Raw genomic sequence first — 23,617 nt, 5'->3', positions numbered from 1 at the left:
AAAATGAAGCAAGGAGGTCAGATGGGAAGTGGGAGGATTTTGAATAGAGTGGTCAAAGAAGGCCTCTTTGAAAGTACACCAAATTATTAAGTTAACAAACCCCCAAATCTCAGTGTAGCAACACAACAAAACTGCACTTCTGTGGAGAAAATTTCCAAAGTGACTTCTCCTGGTTAGCAGGCAGCCTTCCTTGCAGTCATTGAGAGACCTAGACTCCTTTTATCTTGTGTCTCTGCCTTCTTCAAGGGCTTTAGCTTCCTTTCCATTCAAATGCTGGAGCGTGAGGAAGAAGAGAAGAGGGTAGTTTGTGAGGAAGGCTTTATGGACCCATCTGGAGGAAGCATACCTCCCTCCCACCCACTGGCCAGAATTCAGTCACATGTTCACTCCTGACTGCAAGGGAGTCTGGCAAAGGAAGTCTAGCCATGTGCCCCCTAAAAAAGGAAGTGAGTTCTGGTGAACTCATGGCATGTTGTGTGTTGCAGTGAGTGAGGTGGAGAAGTGAGCTATGTGTTTAGCTGGAGGAAGAGCATTTTATGCAAAAGGAACAGCAAGACAAAGCCTGCTGGAATGGAGTGGGGAGGAGAGGAGAGTGGGAGCAGATGAGGGCATGGAGTTGTGGGGGCCAGGCCACTGGGGTCTCTGTAAGGATTTGGTTGCCTTGGGAATGGCAAGAGGAGCCAGAACACAGAGTTTTGAAGAAGGAACAACAGCATCTGAGGCATGTCTCACAGGGCTCACTCTGGCTGCTGTGTTGAGAGTGGACTGAGGGAGCAAGGGGAATGCAGGGGAGAAGCGGGCGTTTGTGGTTGTTATCCAGGTGTGTGACCGGAAGGTTTGGCCCTGAGCTGGGGTGGTAGAGGTGGGAAGAAGCCATTAGATTTGAGATCTGTTCTGAAGGTGGGCCAGCAACTTTTGCTGTGGGATTGGTAGTGGGGCATGGGGGAAAGAAAGGAGCCAAGATAATTCTGAGGTTTTGGCTTTGCCTAATGAGTATTAGTCTCACTTCCTACCCTCAGAAGCAAGAGGGGAAATTTTTTGGAAACAGATATCTGAGTGTTCTCTGGGCCCTGACCTGTCCTCCATAACCTCTTTCACTCTGCGGTACTTTTTTTTGGCACAGATGGGCAATTCGCATTCATGACTAAGCTTTCAGACACAGGGAGGGCACTTGGAATCCCTCCTAGCACACAGCAGAGGTGAGGCAGCACTGAGAATTGTCTCACTTTCTCTGGGGTCTTTGGGTCAAACCTTGGGACCCCTTTAGAGGGACATGGGAGGGACTGAGTGTGCCCTCTAGGGGGGTGAGATATGCCTACTGGAGTCTACTTCCAATGCCTGCCATCTGCAAACGCTGGTGACACCCTGGCTGAAGGGTAACAATCCACGTGTGTTTGAGAGTGGGAGCGGAAACTTTCCCACGTACTTCCTTGGCAGTCATGACCTGCCAAGGCTGAAACTGGAGATGGGACTTTTTAATAGACCATGATCTCACTAGGAGCATATGGGGAAGAAGGTTCATCTTAGAGATGGCAGGACATGAGCTGTGAAAACAAATAGTGCACACCTACTAGATGCTGGGTCCCCACTAGGTGTTTTATTTCACTGGAGAGCAAAACAATATATCATCCCTGCCCTCATGGCACAGACGGCCTCAAGTGGCTAAACCACAGAATGGTTAGCTGAGATAAATTATAGTTATTTCTTTTTTTTCTTTACTGATTGCAAATGGGGTTGTATTTTAAATTTTGGTATCCATGTGTTCATTGCTAGTATATAGAAATCCAATAGATTTTGTGTTTTTATCTTGTATCCTACATGTTTACTAAACTCACTAATTAGTCATAGAAATTTTTTTTTGTTTATTTCTCAGGATTTTCTGCATAGACAGTCGTATCACTTGCAAATAGAGAGTGTTTCATTTCATCTTTTCCAATCTGTATGTTTTTTATTTCCTTTTGTTGCCTGAGTGTGGTGGCGAAGACTTCTAGTCCTGTGTTGAACAAGAGTGCTGAGAGTGTGTATCCTTGCTTTGTTCTTAGTCTTGGGGAAAACATCAGCCTTTCACCATGAAGTGTAAGGTCAGCTCTGGGTTTGTTGTAGATGCCACTTGCACTTTGTTGGCATCGTTGTGAGTAGGACTGTGGGTTTTTTTTTTGTGTGTGTGTGTGGTGTTTGGCTGAAATACAGTGGTTATTATCTACAAGTTTTCTGTCTTGAAAGAGGGAGATTTGTTGGGGTATTTTCTCTTTGTGCTCCTTGGCATTTCTGGGTTGCCAGTCTCCTGAGTTCCAAGTCTGAGCTATATGCAGAAAAGGAAATGCAGGAAGCTCACCACTGTGTTGTTCTTTGGGTCCTGAGGTCACAGCTGGTCTACCTTCTTCAGTCTGCCCTTTGGAGTCTTCTTACAGTCATCTAGCATAGAATGCCCAGGGATTTTCGTTGTTCTTAGCAGGTGGAATCGGTGAAAGTGCACCTGCTCCATCCTGCTGGGAGTGGAAGTGGTTGGGGGAAATTGGAGCATATAGGTCGGGGCTAGTTTAGATGCAAGGGCTCCATTCTGTAGGTGCAGGAGGGCCATGGAAGCCCAGCCCTGACAGCAGTGGGAGGGGGATGGGAAGAGGGGGAGTGGAGAGAGCCCAGGTGGCTGCTGCCTATGTCCAAGCAGAAGGTCCTGAGGTCCTGGCTGTGACAGTAGAACTGCAGCAGAAAGGAAGGACAGGAAGTTCCATCAGGACAGTGAGGAAGTGCAGGGAGACCAGGTTGGTCTGAGGTTTCTAGCTTGAGCAGCTAGCTAGCTCTGAGATTACAGAGACAGAGGGAGGGGTCTAAGCATGGCAGAGGCGTGTATTCTAGGCATTGTAGAGCAGATCTGGAAGACTGGACTAACTGCGCTTCCCCTCAGGGGAGGCTCCACAGAGGAAGTTTGGCTGCTGGATAAAAATCCAGGGAGTGTGCTTTCTGGGCAGAGGAAACAACGTGGGAAAAGGCACAGATACAGAAAACGGCATGATGGGCCTGTTGGGACTCCAGCTAGCTGAGGCGTAAGTGGGTAGTTACTGGTTCCATGACTGGGAAGGATGCTGTAGGAGTGCACAAAAGAAAGAAGTTCTGGAATGCGAGTTGATGCTGCCAGCGGTCCAGTTGGCTCCTTGCCTTCTGTTCTTTGTGTGTTGGCATCAGACCTCTCTACTGCAGACAGGCTGCTCTGCCTGAGGGGCTATAGCTGCCAGCAGCCTCAGTTTACAATCCCAGTGAAGGGGGAGAGCCTTTCTCTACATCTAGGTATCAGTTTAAGGGAAAGACTCTGATTGGCCCAGGTTGGTGATGTGCCTGCCTTTGGACCCATCACTGTTGCAAGGGATTGGAGAGTTCTAATCTAGGCCGGATCGTCTGCCCACCCCCACTGGGGCAACCAGAGTCTTTTAAAGGAGAAGGCAGACAACATGCATCTAGGGAAGATAAAAAAGACTGTTTACCATGGCTTACTATAATAGATTGTGAAGAATATATAATGTGGCAGTGTAGGAACTCTTCACAGAGGTTAAAGCAAGGGACTTGATCAAAGTTAGGTTTTTTTAAAATCATTTTGGACACTGTACGGGGTTGTGGTTGGAAGTGAGTGATAAGAGGTGTTGAGATGGGTTCGGAGGCCACTGCTGTAGCTCCAAGGAGCACTGATGATGCCTAAACTAGCTTAGAGTCCTGACTTACTTTATTTGCACTTCACCTCCAGCCATAGCATCAGTGAGGTGGAGGACAGGGATAGAGTCCTAGAGACGTTAGACAGGCAAGACTTGGTGGCCAGATGGAGGCAGGGAGAAGCGGGTCTTATGGAAGATTCCATAAGAATGGAGAGAGATTTATGCCACCAAGGGCATAAAGAATGAGTCTCTGGAAGGCTAGCCTTATCTTTGGAAACATTATTAGGTGTTGGCATACTTGACGTACCTTATTGCTTCTTCAGAAGTGTTAGTGTTGGCTTCTTGTGGTATCCAGCTGGAAAAGGAAGCTGATTGATTGGATTTCCCTCCCTTTAAAGAGCTTCCTTTTTTGAGAAATCAGATGATAGGTGATACAGTCAGGACTGCCAGTGGAGAAATAGGTGGGGGAGAGGAGTACTCTGGCTTGGAGACTGACTCTCCTGCCCCCAGCCTGCCCCGAGGCCTGTGAGTCTGCTTTAGGCACATTCGTCCTTTTGGCATCATCCTTGCTGGGAAGGCTTTTAAGGGATTTAAGGAAAGAAGTGACACAATCTGATTCATGTTGCACCGACTTCCTCCTCTGTTCAGAATAGAGTATGGGTGGAGGTAGAGTCACTCCAAGAGTAGCAGCAGGGAAGCAGGGCACCAATTAGGAGACTATTGCAGCAATCTAGGATGGGGACGGTGGAGGTGGTGAGAAATGGTCACATTCTGAATACATTTTAAAGGTAAGAACCAGTTTTAGTGAGGATTAGATACAGAGTGAGAGAGAAAGGAGATGAAAATGACTCCCAAATTTTTGGTCTGGGCAGCTGGAAGAACATTGTCTTAAACTGAAGCGGATATGACTCTGGGAGGAGCAGGTCAGGGGTCTGTGTTGTCTCACCGTGTCTTACACAAAGCTCCCATCTACTTCTTACTTGACACAAGCAGTTGGATATCCTGGTCAGGAGTTCAGAGGAGGGGTCCAGGCTCGGAGAGAAATCTGAGCATCATCAGCATGGAGTTGATATGTGTGAATTCAAGAGACTAGTTGAGATCACCAAGGGAGTGACAGAGAAGAGATGAAAACAAGGACTGAACACTCTGACATAAGAGGTGGGGAGATAAGGAAAAATAAGCAAAGAGAAGGAGCAGCCAGTGAGGTGGGTAGAAAACCAGGAGAGCTAGAGGGCATGATTAAATGGTGTCAAAGCTGCAAGGTAAGGACTGAGACTTGACCAATGGATCTAGCAACATGCAAGACAGGCCTAACGCATGCTGTTGGACCTAAGTTTAACTTTGCAAATAAGTCATAGTTCCTTTCCAGAAGGAGAATATAATTTTGCAAAAACAGATCATTTAAGATTTATTGAAATAAATCTAAAAAGATGTGAAGATAGTACCATAGGAATCCAGCAGAAGGAAACAGGGCTTCTGGCTTTTGTGGGGAGGATTGAGTCACATTCATTCATATATTCATTAATTTATGTATTCATTCATTTGACAAAAACTTATTGGGTGCCAGGGGTTGCAGGGAGGAGGGAAGAGAGAGTTGTTGTCTAGTGGGTATAGAGTTTCATTTTTTGCAGATGAAAAGAGTTCTGGCGATGGCTGGTGGTAATGGTTGAACAATAATATGAAGGTACTTAATACCATTGAACTGTACACTTAAAAATGGTTAAGACTGTAAATTTTGTGTGACATGTATATTCTCACAATTAAAAATGGAGAGAGATTTAAAAAAAGCACTTTTGGGGGCCCCATCATGAACTTGGTCTGGGATATGATGTTTGAAATGGATGCACCATCTCAGTAGATGGAAGTAATGTGGAGAAAAGTGGAGGAAGATGTCCAGCTGAGAGGGTTTTGGGAACTACCAGTCCCGTTTGTCTGGATGGTAGGGTCTATCGGGGGAAACCAAGCAAGCTGAGACTGCAGCCGGGCCAGTTGGTGCAGGCCCAGCATCCTGGGCTGTGGAGTTGGGCCTGCCTTCTTAGATTCTGGGAGCCTCTGGTGGTTTCTGCCCAGGGGAGTGTCATTCCAAAGGTGTGTATTTAGATTAATTTCATTAGTCCTTCCTGTTTAAACCATTGCCTGTTAAAGGCAGTGGGGTTGAGGTATTCATTTTTATGGTGAAAATTCTGGCCTAGCCGAATTTTAGATATCCAAGCATGTTTTAATGAATTGAGTAGGTTATTTTTCCATCCATTTTACAAGTATTTATTGAGGAACATCTAAGTGCCCGTAGTGTTCTAGGCAGTTGGGGGTATAGAATGGGGTGAACTTAATAGATCTCTTCTCTTGAAAAGCCTACAGTGTAGAGAAACCCCCTCTCCTTCCTAAACAAGAAGTTATGCCACAACGTGCCATGTGTTACCATAGGCATGCTACCAGCGTTCCATGGGTGCTGAGAGGAGGGGGTGCCTGGCCTGCCTGGAACACTGGGGAGGCTTATAGGTAAAAACTGCCCAATGGATTTAAAGGACAAGCAGGGATTTTCTAGGCAAAGAAGCAGAAATGGGCATCCCAGGAGTATGGTAAATCAAAACATATTGGGTGCTGTGAATTTAAAGCTAAACTTTTATTTCATTGGCTTTTAGGTGGTGCTGGCTAGAGTGTATACGTTTGGACCCACGCTTAACTTTTCCAATGTGGAATCCTGGGCCTTCATTGGTAAGTTTGTTTGATGCCTTCTTACCAAATTATGCTATCGAGGATTGGTATTTGGAATGAAAGGCAAGGTAGTTATCATTGGCAAGTTCTTTGTGGAGGTTACCAGTCCTGGACCTGGAGAAGCCTGTAGGGCAGGCTGAAGGGGTACATAGGAAAAGTGAAATCTCACTGTAGGTTTCTGTGGTAGATGCAGAGAGGGAGGCCACAGGAAGGGAACCAAGGGGTGCGGGGGATGGATGCAGCTGGCCTTATGGAGAGGTGGAGCTTTGGCTCTGGTTTGAAGGGCAAGCTAGATTGAAAAAACTCCAGGGAGGAGTGAAAGAAGATTTTCGGGGCTTGAGAACATAGAGGTGAGGTATAAAAAAGGTGGGCTTAGCAGCAGTCCTATAGGAGCAAAATCTTCATCGAAAGGAGTCATGGGCAAGAACTGTGGTGCAATCTGCTGGCGTCTGACGATTCTAGTCCATCAGCAAACTTTTTCTGTAGAGGACCAGATGCTAAATATTTTTGGCTTTGTAGGCCATGTGGTCTCTGTCACAGCTACTCCACTCTGCTGTGGTAACATGCAAGCAGCCATAGATAATATGGAAATGAATGGGTGTGACGGTATTCCAGTAAAATTTATTTACAGAAGCAGGTGGTGGGCTGGATTTGGCCTGCGGGATGTAGTTTACCGACTCCTTTTCTAGACCCTAAATGCCTGGCTAAGACACATAGACTTTATCCTGAAGGCAATGGGAAGCCATTTGAAGTTATTTTGGGCAAAGAAGTGAAGTGGCAGAAGTGATGTTTACATTTTAGGAACATCCATCTGATAGCTGGACAAGAGGCATGGGCCCCTTTTGGAAGGCAGCAGCAGTCATCCAGGCATGAGGTGTTGTGGTGAGCAGTAGTGAAAATGGAAGCAAAGGTTCAATGGAGGAGATACTGCAAAGGGAGAACCAATAGTGTTTTCAGTCTCTTAGACTTTAGAGGCAGGAGTCAAAGAGGATGAAAGTTTAGACTTGCTTGTTCACAGTGGTATCGTTGACAGAAATGTAGATGTTGGGGGTGGAGAGGAGTAGCTGATGCTTCTGGTTTTAGATATGTTGAATTCAAGATAACAGTAATCATCCATAAGAAATGTCCAGCAGAGAATTGGAAATGCAGGGCTGAGGCCTAGCCTGAGAAGATTAAGTCTAGAGATGTAGAATGGAAGCCATAGGATTAAACACAGTCTCCCCAAGATGAGCAGTGGGCTGATTATGGGGAACATGCATAACTTTGGGATAGGAAGAAGATGGAAGAGACTCAGAGGCCATGGAGGAGAGTCCCAGGAAGGGAAGAGAATGGGGAGACCAAGGAGAAGGGACCTGAAGGGAGGCTGCTGAATTTGTGACAAGGTCTTTGCAGATGGCCTTGAGGAATGTAATGTCACAGAAGGGGAAGGAAAGAGGAAGCCAGGTTACATGGAATTGGACATAAATGAAGGATAAAGAATTGAGATGTTACAAAAATAGACCACTCATAGAAGGTTTAGGTAGTAAAAGAAGGGAGATACATAAGATTTAGATACTTGCTTGTCAGAATAACCTTTGCTTTAGCTTTGAGGCAGGCAAAGCATGCTGTGACCAGTTCTCATTTCCTTCTTTGGAGCCAAGCCGTGTTTGGGAGTTTGTGTGTACTGTAGGCTTGTGATTGTATTCTTAGGCTCCCTTTTGAGGTGTGGTGTTCATAACTCTGCCACAACTTGCACCACGGAATCCAGCCCATGTCTGGACCCTTGCCATGAGACAAGATGTGATCTGTTGGGGGAGTAGTTGCAGTTGTATAAATTAGAGGAGAAAATAGAGTGGACCAAAAATTGAAATAAACCTTCTTACTGCAGAGTCTATCCAAATATGGGGACTTGAGGATAATTCCTCCACTCATGATTGAATTACGTATCAATTTGTGCTCTGAGTATTTTGAGTGTACCTTCTTTGGTTTGAATTCTAAGTAGTTTTTGACTTGGTTTGTGTGAATATAGCAGTTAGAGAGCTGGTAATAAAAGCAACAGGTGTAACTGGTTTACAGCCATGATTTATTGAACACTCATGATGTACTAAGTCCTGTGCTAAGTGCTATTGTGTATCATCCCATTTCATCTTTGCAATGACCTATGTGGGGGAAGTTATTAACAGTATTCTTATTTCAGCCAGAAGTAAGTCTTAGTTGAATAACCTATGCAAGGTTGCAAGGGATTTGAACCCAGGTCTGTATAATCCCTGGCTTATGCTACTTCCTGCTTTTTCTCGCCTGTGTCTGGAATTTTTCCTCCTACTAATGTAGAAGGACTAGAGATAGATTGAGTCCCTCAGGTTAAATATTCAGAGCCTGTAGTGGGTGTTTCCTCTCCTTAGGAGTCTATTGAAAGGGCGAAGAAGTGTGGGAAGTCTGGAAGAGACTAAGGCCAAACCTCAAACACTTACTTTAACTGTTTCCCCAGATAAAATTTAGTTGAAGGCAGCAGCCTTGGGCTTGGAAAGAAAATAGCACTAGAAGGCATGAGAGTCAGATTCCAGTCCTAGCATTATGACAATTATAATGTCATTTTTGTTTAAACTCTTGGCATTTCTCTCCAGTTACCTCCAGCTTTGAGCTCCAAAGGCAGGCTCCTATTTTGTCTTGGTTTTCACTGTATCCCCAGCATCGTAGCACAGAATCTGGCATGTAGTATGTTATGTAGTCACTAATTATTTATTGCTTCAAATGAACCAAAGGACTTGGTAAAAGGTGCTTGGCCTCTCAGGCACTGCTCTTGGCACCATGGTTGTAGAGGTGAAACAGGACAAGGTCTCTGCTGTCGTGAAGCAGACGTCTACATGTGTGAGATGTAGAATGTGACATCAGCTATGATTATGCTCTGAAATAAAAGACAGTGAGACCAGGGTGAAGAGGGAAATGCCTGTCCAAGAAGTGAGACAGCGAGCTTGTTTGGGGTAAAATCCATAAAATTCCTCTTGGGGTGACTACAGATTTAATTATTTTGCTTGGCTGCCATTGCTAATGCCCAGCTGACTGCTCCCTGCAGTGAGGACTCCCACCCCAGGCCTCGTTTTCTTCAGCTCTGCTGAGTGTGCCTCTCCTGGGTTGGCTCCCGGTTCTCCTCCAGCTGCTCAGATCCCAGCCTCCACAGCCTGCTCTGCTGGTTCTCGGTTCTTTGTCCTTAGCTTCTGGTTTGGCTTGGTCCCTTTCACGTCATCTTTGACGTCCTCCCTGGGTGAGCTCATCCACCACTCACCCCTGTCTCGAAGACACCCAGATCTCCATGTCCGGCCTGAACCTCCTCCCAGTCCACATTCCTAGTGGTCTGCCCTGAGGGCACCTCAACCTGTCTGTCCCCTCCAGAGTGCCACATGCATCTTTCTCCCTGTGCTGCCTGCTTGGTCCACACCCCTCAGTTGCTTCTGCTTCAGTAGTCGTCCTGGCCTTGTCTTTTCCCTCATGTTCCCTTGGTTACCACATCCTGAAGAGCTCATCTTCTAATTTGTTAACTCTGTTCTTCTCTGTCTCTCCACTCCTGTGTTTAGGATTCATCATTTTGTTCTATGACAGCCTCTTAATTGGTCATCCTGTGTTCATGTTTTTCCTCCCTCACTCCACTGCCCACATTCCTATCAACATATTTCTAACACATGTCTGATCAGAGCTCTCTTCTGCTTAAAACTCTCCAAGAGCTCCTCATTGCTTAGAAAGTAAAAGCTAACCCTCTTCGGTGGGCCTGCAGTCTTCTCATCATCTGGCTTTTGGCCACCTGCAACTTTTGCCCCCCACCCCCACTGCGCTTTGGGTTTTCCTTTTTCCCTAACTCACATTTCTAACTTCAGCCCAGTTACCAACAGCCATCACCTCCTAGTGTCTTTGCAGTGCTGGGCCCTCTCCTGGGAATGGCGTGGTCCCTGTTCACACTTTGGGAACTCAACTCCAGTTTCCCCCAACTCTTCAGGACACCATCCTTCCCTACCCAGCACCTCTCCATGACCTGGAAATGACCTTCCTCCTGGCTCCCAGAACACCCTCATGTCTTTCTCTCTTGCAAAGCACTTATCATAAGGTGTTACTGTTGATTTACTTATCTGTTATGCTCAGCAACCTGAGCTCCTTAAGGGTGGAGACCACACACACACACACACACACACACACACGCGCGCGCGCGCACACGTACACACTCTCGCGCGCGTGCGCGCGCGCTCTCTCTCTCTCCCTCCGTCTCTCTTTCTGTCTCTCTCTGTTCTAAGTGCCAGCATAGTTTACCTGGCTCAGGAAGTTTTTGTTGAAAGAGTGAGGACTGGTCTGTTTGTGCAGCCAAGCAACAGATTTATAATGTGATAAAATGTACTTGAAATGGGAAGTTCATTGGCCATTGGGTTTATTGGGGCACTCTTCTTGTCAGCTTTGAGTGCAGGACAGGTTGTGTTGGGCTTGAGTTTGTGACTGCCTGTTGTGTCTCCCAGCATGCTGAGACCTCGGGAATGTCTCTTCTCTGTATTCTTTGCCCCTGACTTTTTATTTTTTTAGCTCTTGTTGTTGATGGACCGCTAATAGCAATTCAAAATGAAAAATAATCCATCAAGGAATTCTTAGGAATGAGGTCCACCCACCTTGGTCCTGGATGAATCCCAAATTTCCTAAATCAGCCAGAATACCTATTCTTGCCAACCACTGTCTGATAGCCTTTTTTCCCGCTTAATCCAGCTGAGAATGCTTTTCTTGAAGGGTGAGTATACTTAGTGGCCCTTCATGAAGGTGCCTGAGGGCCTCTTTGTCTTTGTTTTAAACCTTGTAAACTCCCCAGTGAATACTGAGGAGTCTAACAAATAGGAAGAAGCTCTGACCCCAGGGGTCCCAAGTCAGTGTCTGTACTTTGCATGGGAGCTAGCACAATGCACCTAGCCAATAGCACATAAACTCTCATGTTTTCATTCAGGGCCTTAAGCTTGATGCTTGTTGTGTCTTCTTCACTTCCTAACTCTGCCAGAGACCTAAGAAGTTGTGCCAAGAGTGCAGCTTTTATTTGGGGGCTCACAGTAATGTAGGAAAGCTTTTCGGAAGAGAGCCATTCTCAGCCCCGAGGTGTCCTGCAGACCAGGGCCCTCCAGCAGGCTCTTGGAGCTGCTTTCCTTGGCTGGAAATGCTTGTGATGCTGCCTCCCCTTGTAGGGACTTTCCATACGCTGTTCCCTCAGCCTGGAATGCATTTTTCTCCTGGTTTGCCTAGCTTATGCCTGTTCACCCTTTGGAACTCAGCTGATTGACCTGCCTCCTCCTCAGAAGCCCTCCCACCTCACTGATAAGGCTAGGTCTTGTCCTCACCATTCTCATGCCAGCATCTAGCGCTTATGGGCTGCTCACCTCGTGTCAGGCACTGTTAGAGTGCTTCATGGGTAACTACTTTGTATTAGGGGCTTGGTAGATGTTGGCTGAGGTAAATGTCATCATTATCCCAAAGACACTGTGTGAGGAAACTGAGGCCTTGACCCATTGAGTAGGTGACAGAGTAGGAGTTTATCCCAGATGCTGGGCTGTGGATTTCTGTTCTGACCCTTTCTTCTCTACACTACCGTTCCCTCTGCTCCAGGTCCTTGCAGTCTGTCCTTTTTCAGCACTTGTCACGGAGGTCATGACCTCTGTTCATGTGGTTATTTGATGAATGAATGTTCGCTCCCTTGCTGGGCGGCCCCTTTGAGCCCCAGGATGGCGGGAGTACGTAGGACTCCAGACAGCTGCTCAGCATGGAGTTCACCGAGAGCTTGTGGGACTGCCCACTTGCCCACAGCCGCTTCTTGCCTTTTGCATCACAGGAGTGTGGGCTAGGACCATAAAAGAGCCAGCCCAGGCCTCCCCCTTTCTGGAGCTCACTGGGTACGTGCATGGGGTTTGGCCCTCACCCTCGCTTCCATGGTTCTGCACCAGAGCCAGCTGTGCTGAGGAAACATCTGTGCCTTGTTAAGGTCTGTTCCTTCTGCCCATTCCCTTTGCCCTTTTCTCTACCTTACAACCCCTTTGCTGCCCTTCTTTAAGGAAAGAGGCTCCCTTTGCCTCTCAGGGCAGAACCAGCTGCCCTTCTCCTGGTCTTCTTGATCTGCACACACTCTGAGGATGACTGCCCATGGCGGGTCATGATGGTCCGTGTGCCCTGGACTTTGGTTTCTGTGGCAGAGCAGTACTTTGTACAGTCAGGGCTCATGGCCCTATAGGAGACTGAGGGAGAGCCCGAGGTCATTACCTTAAGAGAAGCTGCTTCATGGTGCAGTTTGTGTGTGTGCATGTATGTGTGGATGTGTGCTTTTTTCATGCATGGCGTTTTTATTTGTGTTATTTATCCCCCTGCTGTATCTCCATCTCTCAGAAGTCTAACATGGGGCTTTGGATAGTGGATATATCATAGCTCTTGGCAAAGTCTTCTCCCCTCCTGATCTGAAGGTACCTCCCTTTTCCCCTACCCCTCACTTTGGTACCTTGGCGTCTTCACAGGGTTGTTATGACTACCAGGACACTCTTCTCAGACCTCATTGAGATTGCAGTGATGTGAAAACTCTACCTAGATTCTAGCCAGCTGGGCAGGGGCCTGGCAGCAGGGGAAGCCCGGTTCCCTAGGGCACCTCACCAGGCCTCCAGGGCTCTCTAGGGCCAGACTGGCTGAGCTTCAACTGACTCATACTGTTTTTGACTGGGAAAAATAAAATGTTTAAATGGCTTCTGATCAAATGGGGAAAGTGGATGTGGGAGGAAGAGAAGGGGGACGTTAGCCACACCCTAGGTACATTTGCCAGCAGCAAACTGAGATGGGCTTATAAAGTGCGGCTGGCCTCTAAGACGCCTCCTTCAAGGGGCATTCAGCACACTGGTCTCAGGCTCTGGAGGCCCACCTGCTTCAGAACGTCAGCTCCATGTCTGTCTAGCATTGTGACTTAAGACAAACCCACCAAGCTCCCTTAGCCTCCATTTTCTCATCTGTAAAATGGGATTGTAATCATTAGAATAACCTTTATAAGGTTCTTGTGAGAGTGGAATGAAAACATGCTTAGCACTGTGACTGGCATGTAGAAAGCACCAAATATTTATTATCTGTTATTGTTGTTGTTTGTCAAAGTATTGTTGTTAATAATAACTATAAGACGACTTTGGAGCAGATATAAAGTCTAAAATGCAGGCTGTGATGAAAGGGAGATGCTATATAAGAAAATTGCTTTTTGAATTGCACATTATATCCAGATACTATTATTAGCACAAGTGTATCTATTATTGTTTTGTCTTTGAAAAAAAATGCTGGAGCACAATTTTATGATGTTGAGTCTATGTCCTTTGTTGTTTTGTTTTTTGTTTTGGAAAGAGGTTTATCACATTGGCCTTTATTGGAATCTTGTCTAGTGAATGCATGACTCACATTGGTGACCCTGGGTACCAAATGCCTGGACAGCACCTGGCAAAGAAGAGCCATTATTTCCATGGTCACTATTATTTAAAATGTTTATGGTAAACAATACCTGATAGGAAGTTCTTAGAGGTTTATTGACAGTAAACTGTCAGGAATGCACTGAGTTATTATTTACTCTAGACCTGAGAAATTCTCCCTCTCCAAGTTTTGTGCCTTGTATAGCTAAATAAATATAAAAAATTTCCTTAGAATTTGTTATAAACAGCTACCGTTGTCTTCACAAATATGTTAGAAATATTTTCTTAATAGCAGCTACTTGACCGTTTTGGTTTTTGTCTCCATTCTGTACCATTGCTCTGTCTCTTCCCATCTTTCTGAAAATAAAAGTGAGCCAAATTCACCATTTGAAAAACACATAGATACTTTTAGGCAGAGGTTGAAAACTCTCTACCCCCTGGCTGCATCTGGCTTGCAGATGTGTTTTGTTCAGCACTTATAGTGTTTTAAGATGTTTAAATTAGTGGCCAACATTTAAAAATGGGTGGATTTTGAATCAAAATCCAGATTTCCAACTCTTCGTGAAAAATCGAAGGTCTGGTGGGCCTGGGCCCATCTTCCTTGTGGCAGTGTGGAAGAGTGGTGGTCCCTCTGCTGGGAGCTTGTTTCTCCAGCCTGCCCCAGGCTGGCCCAGCCTCCCTGTACCTTTCCATGGCCTGCTTAGCCCCTGTAGGTAATTGAGTTTGTAGTCTCTGCTTAATATAACTAATACCCCTTAGATACTGTGCATCAATTTAGAATTATTTCCACTAGCAACTGTGACCATAGGTAGGAAGGATATTTTACTTGCTAAGTTGTCTTTCTTATGATAGCTCAAATGGCTATAATAGTATTTTAGGCTCTTTTGGATTTAATAGAATTACCTTCTCTCCTCTCTGTAGGATTTCCTCATTAACAATTTTAAAAAAGTGTTCAGTAAAGCTTATATATCAACATAAAATTTTAAATAATGCAGGGTATAAATTTCAATAGCTACTATTGAAGGGAGGTTGCAAACAAGTGAACTGCTTTAATTCAATAATTTATGGTGTTGTAAATTTGAAAAATAAAAGATACTTAGTTTTTTTTTTTTTGTTGTTAAGAATAAAATAATTAAATAGTTGACCTTTGGCAGAGTCTTTGTTGAAATAGGCAAGGGGTTTGAGCTTCTCAGAACTTGAGACCACTGCCTTCTGGAGTCTTTCCTCAGATGAGTCTGTGCCTCCCGCTAGCTAGTGCACGCTCAGCACTGTGGCCACATGCAGAGGGCAGAGAGAAGACTCAGCTTCCCATGGTGGTCACTGTAGTCAGGGGGCCCTTGCAAATACCAAAATTTTAAAAAATTACTCTTTTCTGAGTTTTTAAAAACTTTTTTGTTTTTGTCATCACAAAAGTAATAAACACTTGGGATAAATTCAGACAACACTGAAGTGCTTTAACCTAAGCAACAAAATCTTCTGTAACCGCCCTCAACCTTTTCCAACCATTCCTCAAACATAAGCACTTTTGAGAGTTTGCTTCTTATACTCCTGGACTTTCGTGTTTGCTTGTTTCTCTCCACCCCTACCCTTTGCCCTCAACCACAACATAGGTACTTTCCCTTTTATTTTCTAAAGATAGACTCTCCCTGTGCATGGTGTTCTTCAACTTCCTTTTTACAGCTGTCAATTATTTTGGTGATTTTTCCAAGTCCATATGTAAAGATAAATGTACTTGTTACTTTTAAAAGTTGTACTCCATGTTATGGTTGTATGTTAAGTAAATTTCATTTTGTATTGGTAAACACTCAGGTTGTTTCCGATCTTTTGCCATTGCAGCCACTGCTGCTTTGGAAATTTTTGTGCACACCTGTGAACTTTTGCATGAGGTTTTCTTTGGTATAGACACATAGAAGTAGGACTTTCGGTTTAAATGGTTTACTATTTAAAGTTTGAATCCATATTGCCAAATTACCCTCCAAAAAGGCTGTACCAATTCATGCTCTTCCTAGGAACATCCCATTATGGCTTTGCTAATCTAGTTTTTGCTTAAACATGTATAAGAAAAGTAAATCTTAAAAGCCTCACAAAAAATGCCATCAAAATTACATGTTTATCTTAGAAAAGCATTCAAAATATATGTCTGTAGATTTAATTATATGATTTTTTATATCTTGACTTTGATGATGGTTATCATCCTGCAAGGTGACAAAAAGTTCCCTAAATACTGTACACAATTATTAAATAATTATTAAGGATATCAGTCGCACCAGGTAGCCTTTGGAAGAATTACAGCCAAATCACAGCTTCCTTTTCCACAGCTCTGCCAGATTGGCTTGTCTTTCCCATTGAGGGCTGAGCCATTAATACTGAGGCCGGGTCAGCATTTGCAGGGGCCCTGCCAGGGAGTACCAGGCCTTGGGCCCCAGAGACCTGGGAAGTGGGAGATGGCAAGTGACTGCTGTGAGGCTGAGACAAAGTTTTTGCCTACAACACCCCATGGCTTTTTCGTTTACTGAGCTAGATGAGGAAAGGAAAGGGAAGTGATGTTCCCAGACTTCTGGTGGTCACTTTTGTTCATGGATTTCTCACAGGAGTGCTAACGTTTAGGCTCACGTTCACGAAGGTTTGAAACGTTAGCATTTGGGAAGGATCTGCAGATTCTCAGCCAGGGGCCTTAACTGATCACAGGTAGTTGTGAACTCTTGGTCCAGGCTATATTTCAAGACTCCTTCTTAGAAAAAACAGGTCAGGTTACCACGTGCTAACTCCATGTGAAATTTTGAATTCTACCTTCTCTAGCCCTCCTCTCTGGCTCCGAGCTGGTATCTGGCATTTGCAAACAGTTTACCCTTTGTTGACTTCTTAGAACTAGCCTCACTTTTATGAGGGTGAGTAGACTTGATGCCCAGGCCATTTATCCTTTGAGGGTGCCCTCAGCTTCATCAGACCTATGCTGGGCAGTCTGGCGTAGGGGAAAGAGGCACTTGGAGCCAGACAGACCTGGGTTTAAATCCTGACATCATCACATTTACTAACAGTGTGACCCTTTGGCTGATGACCTGCTCTTTAAGCATCAGTGTCTCCTTCTACAAAGTAGGGACAGTAATTATTTCCCAGGGGCATTTTGAAGTATATATGAATTAATATTTGTCAGGTGCCTCTCAGATGTTCAACACAGAATGAACAGTGTATAAATATGAGTCCTCTCTCATCTTCCTGCTGTAGAGAGAAAGTTCCTTGGGGATGCTCCAAGCTGGTGGCTACTGGCTGAGGATCCTGGAGTGAGAGGAAGGCTACCATGTAAACCCAGAGATGAATCATACACAATGTGTATTCTCAGGAGCTTAGTATTTGATACGGGAGCCTAACAAGCTAATAGTGTGTTCAGTAATAGGAACTAATTAATAGAGGAAAGGTTAACCTTCTAGGTGGGTGGGGTTGAAAAGTAGGTGGGGTATTGAAGGTTCAACAGGAGTCTGACAGAGAAGACAGACTATAAATAATTAATATACAGCTGTATCCACTAGAGATAAAGTTACATTGTTTTTTATGTACATGTTGACTTCTTTTGGACTTGCCAATACACTGATATATTCAAATTCAGCTCCTCTCTTTTTCCCTTTCCTTTTCCCTTCACTCGGCCTCTCCCCCAGCCCTGCCTTGAAATATTCAGCCACTGAAAATTTCTTAAAGAATTTCTTTATACTTTAGTAAGTCATCAGAGGATACTAATTCACCCTACTGAGATTTTACAAGAACTTTGGTGTAGCTGGGGTTTTTTTTGCATTCCTTTTTCTACAGTAAATATAAGTTCTTCTGAGTTGCCCAGCAATGAACGAACTACCAACCATTTGATGTTTACTGCGTGACTGCTGTGTACCAAGCACATGTGCCATTTCACTTAGTCCCCAGAATGTCAGAGCAGCTTTGTGAAATGGGCTGCCCATTCTTTCTTATGGATGAGGAAACTGAGGCTTAGGGAGGTTAATATACTGAATATTATACATGTAGTGAGTAGGAAAGCCACAGTTCACCTCCAGGGTCTTTTTCTCCCTCTTTGCTGCCTTGCTTGGGGTTCACCTTCTAGTAGGTAGACAGCAGACGTTTGTCTGAACATATGAGAGCACTGCCTGCCATGTGCCAGCCAGTTTGATTTGTGCTGCTGGTTTTGTAACCCACATGGGGCAATGACAGCTGCTCAGTTACTTTCCTAACTATTAGTGGGGCCCCAGGGTCACACATCAGTCATAATTGACAAAAAACACAATTTCCCTTTCCTCTCAACTTTTATTTCTAAGGTACTTGTAAGCAGATAGATTAGATTGTTAGCTTTTTAATTTTTTGCTTTATCTCTACCCTTTAAAGACTATGTGAGAGAATACATAGTGCCCTGAGAGCCTGGCCTGGAAATCAGAAACTTAGATTCCAGCTTCGGTTCTGCTGGTAACTCCTCAGTCGTTATGGGTAAATAACATTCCCTTTCCAGAACTACTAGATTGTGTCCTTGGTGCAGTCTGGGGTTCAGGTGGTCCTAGGGACCCTGCCTACTGCATGAACCCGTATCAACTGTGTGAGGCTGGAAGGAGCTCGGCGTTGGTGTTGGGCAGGCCCAAGTGAGCATCCTGGCTCCTATACTCCCCAGCTCTGTGACCTTGGGCTAATCACCTGACTCCCTGATGCTTGTCCTTGTCTGCAAAGGAAGGCTAAGAGGACCTGCTTCCCAGGATCACTGTCCAGATTGAATGAGAAGGAATGTCGGCTTCCTTCCCTCTGTCTCCAACTCCTGAGTGCACTGGTTTTGGACTAACTGGGTGTTTCAGCAGTTGAAACCAAAACACCTTCATTAGGTACAGGGTTCATTATACCTCGCAACACCCTGAGATACTCAACATTTAGATTTCTTGAAGCTCTTCTTTGTTAAGAAACTCCTCAAAGGAAGATACTCTTCTGCCCCATTGAGCTTTATTAGTGCTTCAATGACAGCACCTTATTTTTTCACTTTTTCCCCCCCTGCAGACAGAAGCTGCAGTGTGAATCAGTTTGCATTTATATAATTTATTTTGCATTTCTTTGCAGAGAGGAAAACTCCATTCATTTAGCAAATGTCCATCGTGCCCAGGCCTTATGTTAGGTGAAGGGATTCAGAGAGAAATAGAGTCACTGACCTCAAGAAGCACACAGGGAGGAAAGGTATAAATACATAAAGTGACACATGGGTTTGTCCTGTCACCAATGTATGCAGTAGGTGCTGTGGGAGAAGAGAGGATGACACTGGTTCTCTCTTGGAGGACCTCATAGAGAAGAGGTGACTTGTGAGCAAGTCTTTTTTATTTTTTGGAGAGAGGGTCTTGCTCTGTCACCCAGGCTGGAGTGCAGTGGTGCTATCCTAGCTCACTGCAACTTTGAAATCTTGGGCTTCAAGGGATCCTCCTGCTTCAGCCTCCCAAATAGCTGGAACTACATGCATGTGCCACTTGCCTGATTTTTTTTTTTTTTTTTGTAATTTTTTGTAGAGACAGGATCTAGCTATGTTGCCTAGGCTAATCTTGAACTCCTGGCCTCAAACGATCCTCCCACCTTGTCCTCCTAAAGTGCTGGGATTATAGGCATGAGCCACTGCCCCGAGCCGTTGTGAGCAAGTCTTAAAAGATGGGTAGGAAGGAGTCTATCAGCTGTAGAAGTAGGAAGGGCCCAGGCGGAAGGAGCACAGTTCAGAGGCTGGAGCCTTGGTAGGAGGTGACACACTAGGTGCATGTCTGGAGCTGGAGCCAAGAGGTGGAGGACCTGAGTGGCTTCATCTTGGCAGTCACCCATATATTGGCAAGTCCCAAATCTTTGTTACCAGCCCAGATTGTCTTCCCGAGCCCCCAACTCCTATACCCACTGCCCATTCAGCAGCTGACTGCATGTTGAAGTGTAGTGGTCTTCCCAGACGCAACATAACTAAACAGAAGTCTTGATTTGTTCTTAAAAAAACAAACACAAAACTAACCTTGTTCCTCCTCAGTCTTCCCCATGTTATGAGGTCCCATCATTTTCACCTGGCTCCCCAGGCCTAAAATGTGGGCATCATCTTTGATTCTGCTTCCTCCTATGTCCTTCACATCATCTGTTTGCAATTCTTTTTTTGTTTGTTTTACTGGTTTTAAAAATTACTTATTTATTTATTTGAGACTGAGTCTTGCTCTGTCATCCAGTCTGGAGTGCAATGGTATGATCTCGGCTCACTGCAACCTCCGCCTCCCGGGTTCAAGCAGTTCTTGTGCCTCAGCCTCCCAAGTAGCTGGGATTATAGTTGCGCGCTACCACTCCTGGCTAATTTTTGTATTTTTAGTAGAGATGGGGTATCACCATGTTGGCCAGGTTGGTCTCGAATTCCTGACCTCAAGTGATCCACCTGCCTCGGCCTCCCAAAGTGCTGGGATTACAGGCATGAGCCACCGCACCCGGCCAATTTATTTATTTTTAATTAACACATAATAATCGTACATATTTATGGGGTACATAGTGATGTTTCCATACATATAATCTATAATAACCAGATTAGGATAATTAACGTATCTGTCATCTCAGACATTGCAGTTCTTGACAGCTGTTACTGTATGTCCTGGAAGCCACCACTGCTCCTTATTATTATTATTATTAGTTTCTTTGTCAACCAAACAGACAAGACCGCTGCTCTCTACCCTCGTTCAAATCTCCACTGTCTCTCAGCATGTCTCTGTCAGTTTTCTACGTAGGCAAAGAGATCTTTTAAAAAGCAAATATGTGTCATTTCCCTGCTCTAAACTCTCCGGTGGCTTTCTGGCATCTTTGGAATGGAATCTAAACATCTCGCTGTGGCCTGCCAGCCCCTCCTGCTCATCTTCTCTGGTCTCATCACTTGGCACTCTCTGCTCACTCCATTCCAGCCGCTGCATCTTTCTTACTGTTCCCCTTGTTGCTTCATGGGCTTTGCACTTGCTGTCCTCAGCCTGGGCTGCTCTTCCCCAGACACCACCTGGCTCACCTTCACTCCATGCTGGCCTCTGTTCAAGTGTTCTCCCACCTGTCTGAAAAAGCACCATTCTGCCCCCTCTCCCCGCTGCTTCAGCCATTCTGTCCTACCTTGCTTTGATTTCCTTCATTAGCACTCATCACTCCCTGACTTTATATGATATGTTTGTTTGTCTTCTTGTTTATGGTTTGTCTTACCCCACGAGAATATAAATCCATGAAGATGGGACCTGGTTTTATCTATTGCATTCAGCACCCTAGAGCCTAAAACAGAGCCTGGCACACAGTGGGTGAACCTGAAACATGAGGTGGGTGGATGGACAAATGACTGAATTAATGCATGCCTGCTTGCAAGCGAAGACTTTGGAGTTTATTTCATAGGCAGTGCAAATCTAGTAGACATCTTTCAGGAGGTGAGTGACGTGGTCAGCACTTTTATTTTAGAAAGCCAGCTGGTGGCAGTGTGGGGGCTGGACTGTAGGAGGGAGGCAGCAGAATTACTTTAGCGGTTGTTAAAATTGTCCAGGAAATTGATGCTGAGTGTTGTGCTAGAGCTGTGAGGATGGAGAAGAGGGGACAGATGACAGGACCTGAAGATGACAGGACCTGAGTGTCTTTGATTTCTATTGGGATAACTTGGTATAGTGATTCCTTTATAAGAAAAGCAGGAGGGGACGATCTGGTCCAGGGAGAGACTGTTGACACTCCGTGGTGTTTTTCTCACCAAGCAAACCTAAGCCCTGGGATGCATGTTCTCTGCAGTGGCGTTGGCTTTCTGGGGAGTGACTCTGCTGCTCCGCAGCCTCCCCTGTTCCATTTTTTAATAAGAGAATAGTCAAGATGGTGGTGTCAGTGAGTGGGAGTCTTCTTCCCGCAGATGGATCCATTGATCTTTGCATACTCTAAGCCACACTAAATCATTGGTTTTTTTCTCTCAGTGGGTACATTTCACCATATTTGATTCTGCTCTGACAAATGCTGCTTTTTTTCTTTTTCTTTTTTTTTTTAAAGAACACCTAGACTGTGCTCAAGTTCCAGGTGGGGTTTACAGATAAATGGGGCTCCAGCATCTCCCTTCTTACAAACACACACAGGAGCCTTTGCCGTCCTTGGGTCTCAGGGAGGCAGACCGGCAGCAGGCACACATTCCTGGCCCAGGTGTAGCCACGCTGTCTGGTGCTGCCTTTTGAGACCCTTTTTGTGTGTGTGTGTGGGCTTGAATGATTCCTTCTTTCAAAAATTCAACCCTCTCCAAGTTTTGATGAAAAGCCTTTCATCTCTAAGTAAGCACATTATTTCCCATCTTGATGAGGTGTGTCCCCTCTGTGTCCCTGAGAGTGTGTCATTCCAGCCTTCTAAATTTTATTGTATTTTTTTAGTTTTTATTTTTTCAGACTAGTCAAGTGCAGTAGTGAGAAGCGGGGAAAGAGTAGAACAAGGGGCCGGGTGTGGTGGCTCACGTCTATAATCCCAGCACTATGGGAGGCCGAGGTGGGCGGATCACGAGGTGAAGAGATTGATACCATCCTGGCCAACATGGTGAAACCTCGTGTCTACTAAAAATACAAAAATTAGCTGGTCATCGTGGCACATGCCTGTAGTCCCAGCTACTCGGGAGGCTGAGGCAGGAGAATTGCTTGAACCCAGGAGGCGGAGGTTGCAGTTGAGCCGAGATCATGCCACCTCACTCCAGCCTGGCAACAGAGTGAGACTCTGTCTAAAAAAAAAAAAAAGAGTAGAACAAGGAGTTTGAACTATCAATGGAGATAACTCACTACCTTTGGACCAGCCTTATCCCAGTCCTTTAAGCCTGGTCCAGAATTCCTAATCCTGCTTGTCAAGCCCTTCAAAGTGAAAAGTGAAGTGCCGTACCATCTGTATAGCTGGATGCTTACCTCCCACCTCTCCTCTCCCTTCCAAAGGTTCCGATGTCATAGGAATCTACACTAGACGGCTTCCTGTGTGCCGGGCACCGTGGTAAGCACTTCCCATGCATTCTCTCTAATCCTTACTACTTTGGGGATGTAAGCATTATAATCTTCTTTTACAGATGAGGAAGCTGAAGCTTGCCACTGCTTAGTAGTTAAGAGTATGGGCTTACAGCCAAACAGACCCTGGATTGATTCTCAACTAGCTGGGGACCTTGGGCATGCTACTTAATTTTTTTAACCTTTTTGCGCATTTAGAAGATAAAGATAATATGTAGATAGATAATATAGATTATATAGGCATTTTATATATATATCTTCTATATTATGAAGATAATACGGAGTTGTGATAAAAAATTAAATGAAATGACCAGACATAGTGGCTCACTCTTGTAATCCCAGCACTTTGAGAGGCTGAGGTGGGAGGTCACTTGAGGCCACGAATTCAAGGCCAGCCTGGGCAACATAGCGAGACCCCTTCTCTTTTATGAGAAAAAAAAAAAACTAAGAAAAATAAAATTAAATGAAATAACATGTAATTTCCTAAGTACATAAGTATGTGCTATGTGCCAGACATTGTGCTGTCAGCAAATAAAAGCTCATCGCAGATGCTGTTATCATTATCATCATCATCATCCCAAAGTCACAGACTGAGTCTGTATGTGAGGTCCTGCCTGGCTCCAGAGATTGTTTTTTTCTCCTGTTGCTCCCAAGTTCACCTGTCCCAAACTTTCTGGCCCCTAAGTTTACTTCCTTGTGCTTTTCTCATTGTGCCATTTGTCCTTGTCTGGGCAGTGGGCTCAAGCTAAGGCGCAGCAGTTTTCCAGTCCCTTTGAGCTACTGACCTCTTTTATGTCATTGACTAAACAGTTTCCGGTGGCTGGATCATCTGTGTAAGAACTTGGACAATTTTTTCTGA

The 23,617-nt window shown here is 45.0% G+C and overlaps 1 protein-coding gene across 33 annotated transcripts in view; it reads left to right on the top strand.

Annotated features, from left to right (window-relative positions):
- ARNTL (aryl hydrocarbon receptor nuclear translocator like) overlaps window positions 1-23,617 on the top strand; it is a 109,533-nt gene that overhangs the window by 26,817 nt on the left and 59,099 nt on the right. For 21 of the 33 annotated variants that reach the window (XR_003115676.1, XR_003115673.1, XR_003115674.1 and 18 more), the window contains exon 2: window positions 6,287-6,359. The gene's annotated coding sequence lies outside the window, so the exon portion shown is untranslated. Of the gene's footprint in view, window positions 1-6,286; window positions 6,360-22,692; window positions 22,748-23,617 lie in introns of all 33 variants that reach the window. The other 12 variants (XR_003115677.1, XM_025357452.1, XM_025357467.1 and 9 more) reach the window with 1 other exon arrangement.

This window comes from Theropithecus gelada, chromosome 14 (genome assembly GCF_003255815.1).
Source record: "Theropithecus gelada isolate Dixy chromosome 14, Tgel_1.0, whole genome shotgun sequence".
NCBI classification, from domain to species: Eukaryota; Metazoa; Chordata; class Mammalia; order Primates; family Cercopithecidae; genus Theropithecus; species Theropithecus gelada.
This window is presented reverse-complemented; position numbering and strand designations above follow the sequence as displayed.